The sequence below is a fragment of the Hippocampus bargibanti genome, linkage group LG09, assembly GCF_051943395.1.
Source record: "Hippocampus bargibanti isolate YZ-2025 linkage group LG09, ASM5194339v1, whole genome shotgun sequence".
In the NCBI taxonomy this organism is placed as follows: Eukaryota; Metazoa; Chordata; class Actinopteri; order Syngnathiformes; family Syngnathidae; genus Hippocampus; species Hippocampus bargibanti.
In genome coordinates, this window is record NC_142742.1 from 3290419 (window position 1) to 3296959 (window position 6541).

Here is a 6541-nt window from a genome sequence, read left to right on the forward strand (position 1 = left end):
TGCTAAAATGGTGTAACATTCATGCCAGGCCAGCAGATGGCAGTCTTAAAATTGTCAAGACATGACTTTACCAATAATAATAATCATAATGATAAAAATAATAATAATAATAATAATAATAATACCAATAATAATCTCCTCCGTAAAAGCTAGGCCAAAACAAACATGCGTATCATACCTCTGAAGATGGAGGTTACTGATACGCTGTGGCGACCCCTTGATGGGAAAAGCCGAAAAGAAAAGAATAATAATAATAATACATGTAATAATAATAATAATAATACATGTAATAATAATAATACATTTCATTTCAAAATTGCCTTCCAAAACTCTCAAGGTCACTTTACAGTCGCAGGATTGGTTTTTCCATGGGTGAGCAGCGGCAGCCACACCCGCCAACGTTCACTCAACCCGGAAGTAATTCAAATAGATAGAAAGCTAGCTAGCTAGCTAATAAATAGCTAATGGACAGCCAGATAGCTAACAGCCAGCCAGCTAGACAACTAATAGCTAGCTAGCTAGATAGCTAATTATATATTGGATACTTTACTTTGGATGACTTTACCAATAATAATAATAATAATAATACATGTACTAATAATACATGTAGTAATAATAATAATAATAATAATAATAATAATAATAATAATACATGTACTAATAATACATGTACTAATAATACATGTAATAATAATAATAATAATAATAATTCATATTCATATTTGCCTTTCAAAACTCTCAAGGTCACTTTACAGTCGCAGGATTAGTTTTTCCGTGGGTGAGCAGCGGCAGCCACACCCGCCAACGTTCACTCGGAAGTAATTCAAATAGATAGAAAGCTAGCTAGCTAATAGATAGCTAATAGACAGCCAGATAGCTAACAGCCAGCCAGCAAGACAACTAATAGCGAGCCAGCTAGATAGCTAATTATATTTGGATACTTTACTTTGGATGACTTTACCAATAATAATAATAATAATAATAATAATAATAATAATAATAATAATAATAATACATGTAGTAATAATAATAATAATAATAATAATAATACATGTACTAATAATACATGTAATAATAATAATAATAATTCATATTCATATTTGCCTTTCAAAACTCTCAAGGTCACTTTACAGTCGCAGGATTGGTTTTTCCATGGGTGAGCAGCGGCAGCCACACCCGCCAACGTTCACTCAACCCGGAAGTAATTCAAATAGATAGAAAGCTAGCTAGCTAGCTAATAAATAGCTAATGGACAGCCAGATAGCTAACAGCCAGCCAGCTAGACAACTAATAGCTAGCTAGCTAGATAGCTAATTATATATTGGATACTTTACTTTGGATGACTTTACCAATAATAATAATAATAATAATACATGTACTAATAATACATGTAGTAATAATAATAATAATAATAATAATAATAATAATACATGTACTAATAATACATGTACTAATAATACATGTAATAATAATAATAATAATAATAATTCATATTCATATTTGCCTTTCAAAACTCTCAAGGTCACTTTACAGTCGCAGGATTAGTTTTTCCGTGGGTGAGCAGCGGCAGCCACACCCGCCAACGTTCACTCGGAAGTAATTCAAATAGATAGAAAGCTAGCTAGCTAATAGATAGCTAATAGACAGCCAGATAGCTAACAGCCAGCCAGCAAGACAACTAATAGCGAGCCAGCTAGATAGCTAATTATATTTGGATACTTTACTTTGGATGACTTTACCAATAATAATAATAATAATAATAATAATAATAATAATAATAATAATAATAATAATACATGTAGTAATAATAATAATAATAATAATAATAATAATAATAATAATAATACATGTACTAATAATACATGTAATAATAATAATAATAATTCATATTCATATTTGCCTTTCAAAACTCTCAAGGTCACTTTACAGTCGCAGGATTGGTTTTTCCATGGGTGAGCAGCGGCAGCCACACCCGCCAACGTTCACTCAACCCGGAAGTAATTCAAATAGATAGAAAGCTAGCTAGCTAATAAATAGCTAATAGACAGCCAGATAGCTAACAGCCAGCCAGCTAGACAACTAATAGCGAGCCAGCTAGATAGCTAATTATATTTGGATACTTTACTTTGGATGACTTTACCAATAATAATAATAATAATAATACATGTACTAATAATACATGTAGTAATAATAATAATAATAATAATAATAATACATGTACTAATAATACATGTACTAATAATACATGTAATAATAATAATAATAATAATTCATATTCATATTTGCCTTTCAAAACTCTCAAGGTCACTTTACAGTCGCAGGATTAGTTTTTCCGTGGGTGAGCAGCGGCAGCCACACCCGCCAACGTTCACTCAACCCGGAAGTAATTCAAATAGATAGAAAGCTAACTAGCTAATAAATAGCTAATAGACAGCCAGATAGCTAACAGCCAGCCAGCTAGACAACTAATAGCTAGCTAGCTAGATAGCTAATTATATTTGGATACTTTACTTTGGATGACTTTACCAATAATAATAATAATAATAATAATAATAATAATAATAATAATAATAATACATGTACTAATAATACATGTAGTAATAATAATAATAATAATAATAATAATAATAATAATAATACATGTACTAATAATACATGTAATAATAATAATAATAATAATAATAATTCATATTCATATTTGCCTTTCAAAACTCTCAAGGTCACTTTACAGTCGCAGGATTAGATTTTCTATGGGTGAGCAGCGGCAGCCACACCCGCCAACGTTCACTCAACCCGGAAGTAATTCAAATAGATAGAAAGCTAGCTAATAAATAGCTAATAGACAGCCAGATAGCTAACAGCCAGCCAGCTAGACAACTAATAGCGAGCCAGCTAGATAGCTAATTATATTTGGATACTCTTGTCATCATGACATTTTTTTTGGTAAGATTTTCCATAAAAGTAATGAAATCGCGAATGAGTAAAAAAAAAAAAAAAATGCCATTTTGAAAGCGGACATTTTGAAAATTGCCATGTCTTCTCGATTTTGCCCTCCATTTTACCTCAAAACAAGTGCAGCCAGTGTCCGTTTTCAGTTACAGAATGGCCACTAAATACGGAGTGCAGGTGTTCAGCTTCACAAATGCAGCTTTTAAGTCCTGAAAAGGGCCAGCGGGTCAACCTTTATTTACCCCCGACCCCTCACGCCTTTCACTCATGTCCCCCCACCCCCACCATCACCACTACCACCCCACTCGACCCGCACTCTTTGTCCCTGTCAATGTTTTCTACTTGTTGGCCGAGACGGTTCAGCAGCTTGTGGAAAAGCCTCAGCTGAGGCCTCGTAATTAGAGCTATTGAGCTGCTGGAATTGGCACAATTAGGGTCAGCGTGAATGATTGCAAGCAGCGGCATGGGGAGGAGGGGGATGTGGGGGTACAGGGGGGGTGACGGAACAGCGGGGCAAGACAGTTTGGAAATCATTTAATGAGGAGAAAACTGAAAACCATCTGGAATTTGAGGGGTGATGATGAAGACCAGAATACTTTAATGTTCAGATGTTCCCTTTTGTCTGTCTGAACCTCTGCTACGCGAACCAAGTTCCCACCTGGTGCCGCTAAATTCCAGGAGGCGTGGAAAAAAAAACGGGGGTTAGATGGTTTGGAGGTCATTTGGTGAAGTGAAAACAGAGAAACATCTGGATTGCTGGTTGTCAGATGGTAAAGACAAGAATGTTTCATCTTAAAGGATGCTTCCCTTCCTTGGTCGGGACTTTCCAGTTCATTTAGATCCCGGTTGAGAGCAATAAAGTGGGTGCTGGACTGTATGTTTATTTTATTTTATTTTATTTTATTTTATTCTATTTTATTTTTGTATTTTAATTTTATTTTATTGTATTTTATTTTATTTTATTTTATTCTATTTTATTTTTGTATTTTAATTGTAATGTTTTTACATTTTAACAATTTTACAATTGTACCATTTTACATTTAGCATTTAACATTTTACATTTTGCAATTTACATTTTACATTTTACATTTGTTTAAGTTTTGAAGTTTTAAATTGTAATTTACAATTTTTAATATTTACATTTTTACATTAGTCCATTTTTATAGTTTTGAAAATTGTAATTTTCAATTTTTAATTTTTGCATGTTTACATTTTCACATTTTTTTTTAAGTTTTAATTTTCAATTTAAAATGTACAATTTTTAATTTTTACTTGTTCACAATTTCACAATTAGTTTTTATTTTTAATTTTCAAGCTTTAAATTTGTACATTTTACATTTTTACATTTTTTTTAGTTTTTTTTCAGTTTTTAGTTTTAAATTGTAATTTTCAATTTTTAATATTTACATTTGTACTTTTTACATTTTTGAAAGTTTTAATTTTCAATTTTCAATTTAATATTTGTAATTTTTACATGTTTATATTTTCACAATTTTTTTACGTTTTAAGTTTCAATTTTTCAATTTTTCAATGTAGAATTTTTCATTTTTACATGTTTACATTTTCACAATTTGTTTTTATTTTTCATTTTAAAGCTTTAAATTTGTACATTTTACATTTTTACATTTTTTTAGAATTTTTAATTTTTATTTTTAGAATTGTAATTTTCTAATTTTAATTTTTAATATTTACCTTTTTACATTTGTACTTTTGTATATTTTTGAAAGTTTTAATTTTCAATTTACAATTTCAAATTTTTAACATGTTTGGATTTTCTCAATTTTTTTGAAGTTTTAATTTTCAATTTACAATTTCAAATTTTTAATTTTTACATATTTACAGTTTCACAATTTGTTTTTATAATAATAATAATAATAATAATAATACATTTCATTTCTAAGCGCCTTTCAAAACTCTCAAGGTCACTTCACAGTCACAGGATCAGTTTTTCTGCGGGTGAGCAGCGGCAGCCACATGCGCCAGCGTTCACTCAACCCGGAATAACTCAAAAAGATAGAAAGTTAGCTAGTTAGCTACTAGATAACTAATAGATAGATAGCTGGCTAGCTAGTTAGATAGTGAATAGATAGCAAATAGATAGCTAGCTAGGTAGCCAGCTCGCTAGTTAGTGTTCACTCAACCCGGAATACCTCAGAAAGATAGAAAGTTAGCTAGCTAGCTAGCTAATATATAACTAATAGCTAGCTAGCTAGCTAGTTAGATATATTCAAGCTTTAAATTTGTATATCTTACATTTTGACATTTTTACATGTTTTAGAATTTTTACATTTTAAATTGTAATTTTCAATTTTTAATCTTTTCTCTTTTACATTTTTGAAAGTTTTAATTTTTAATTTACAATTTTTAATTTTTACATGTTTACATTTTCACAATTTTATTTTATTTTTAATCTTCATGTTTAAAAAGTTTACATTTTACATGTTTGTAATTTAAAATATTAAGATGTTAAATTGTTTCAGTTTTATTTTTTTTTAATTGTTTAATTTTTTGATTGTTTATTTTGTATTTTTTTTATTTTAATTTTTAATTCTTTTTAAATTGTTTATTTTTTTTAATTTGCTTTTTAAATTTTTAATATGTAATTTTTGAATGCTTTTATTTTTTTAAAATTAACTTGTTAGTTTAAATTTTTTTTTAGATTATTTGTTTATTGTAGATTATTTTTACCATTGAAATCAAAACTGAAAATCAACCAAAAGTTTTTGGGTTGTTCAACCAGACCTGATTCGGATGGGTCCAAATTTCCCACCTGGTAAGAGCAAAGGGCCCAAATGATGATACTGTAGGTCGGCGTTCTTCTGAGACATGAACGATGAGGCCCTCCAAACACGAGTGTGTGAAGGAATGTTAACGAGATCACCTGAAGTGATCCCCACCCCGCCATTCGCCGCGGTTTAAAGCTGTCAAGCAACACTTGAAGCTCAAAAACAAAGTGTGGCGTGGGGAGGGTGGGCAACGGGTGTGAACTATTGCACCAGCTAGCATCGGCGTACGGGCCTGCACCTGCGCCGGGCTATTCACCGCCATGTTTACACACTGTCATCTACAATTAAAAGCCCCCGCGGGGTAGACGAGGGTGCCCGAGACCCTCTGCGGGGTGCCCCCCTCGCGCCCATACTGAGCCCTTATAGATGCCCAATTGAGCGTAGTGCTGGTTTGATTGAATTAACAGCTCCGTCTCGGCATGGAACCGCCGCGGTGGGTAAAAAGGCGTGCGCGGGGGTTGTTGGTGTTTGGAGAATGGGTCAAACCCGAGGCGGTGTGGGGGGTGGGGTTGTTGAAAGTGTCCGCCAAAGCATTTTTGTTGGCAAAGCAAAGCTGGAAATGTGAACTGGGGACAATCAAAGGTCTCAGTCTTCACAGGACCAGGGAGGTCCACGGATACCGTTCAAATCTGCCCGCTTTTCGTGTGCCCGTTAAAGAACAACCGACGCCTCCGGATAAGTTGTGTCCATAATTTGTAAAATGGCTTCAAATGACTTTTACTGAGCGTATTTTAATAAGATTCCATCGCTATATTTTACGTTTTAAGACTCGCGCTGAATATTCCGGAAGTCTTGTTTTTGAGTTG